Here is a 254-nt window from a genome sequence, read left to right as displayed (position 1 = left end):
TCTGATGATTATTATTTTTTTAAATTGAATTTTTCATTTTCTGTACAGCTCTACTCGACTTTTAACTCTACACTCAATAAAATAATTGCTAGCTACCATCATAAACCTTCAAACTATTTATTTGTGTACGTTACTGCAACGACATAAGGTTTAACAATAGACAGCTATGTCACTGTAAAGCACTTAAGCTTTGTCACAGTAAACTTCAAATTGGACAGGTAATCGCAGTAAGCAAATTTAAACCTAACATTCAA

This window comes from Leguminivora glycinivorella, chromosome Z (genome assembly GCF_023078275.1).
Source record: "Leguminivora glycinivorella isolate SPB_JAAS2020 chromosome Z, LegGlyc_1.1, whole genome shotgun sequence".
In the NCBI taxonomy this organism is placed as follows: domain Eukaryota; kingdom Metazoa; phylum Arthropoda; class Insecta; order Lepidoptera; family Tortricidae; genus Leguminivora; species Leguminivora glycinivorella.
The sequence above is the reverse complement of the archived record's forward strand: the minus strand, read 5'-3'. Positions refer to the sequence as shown.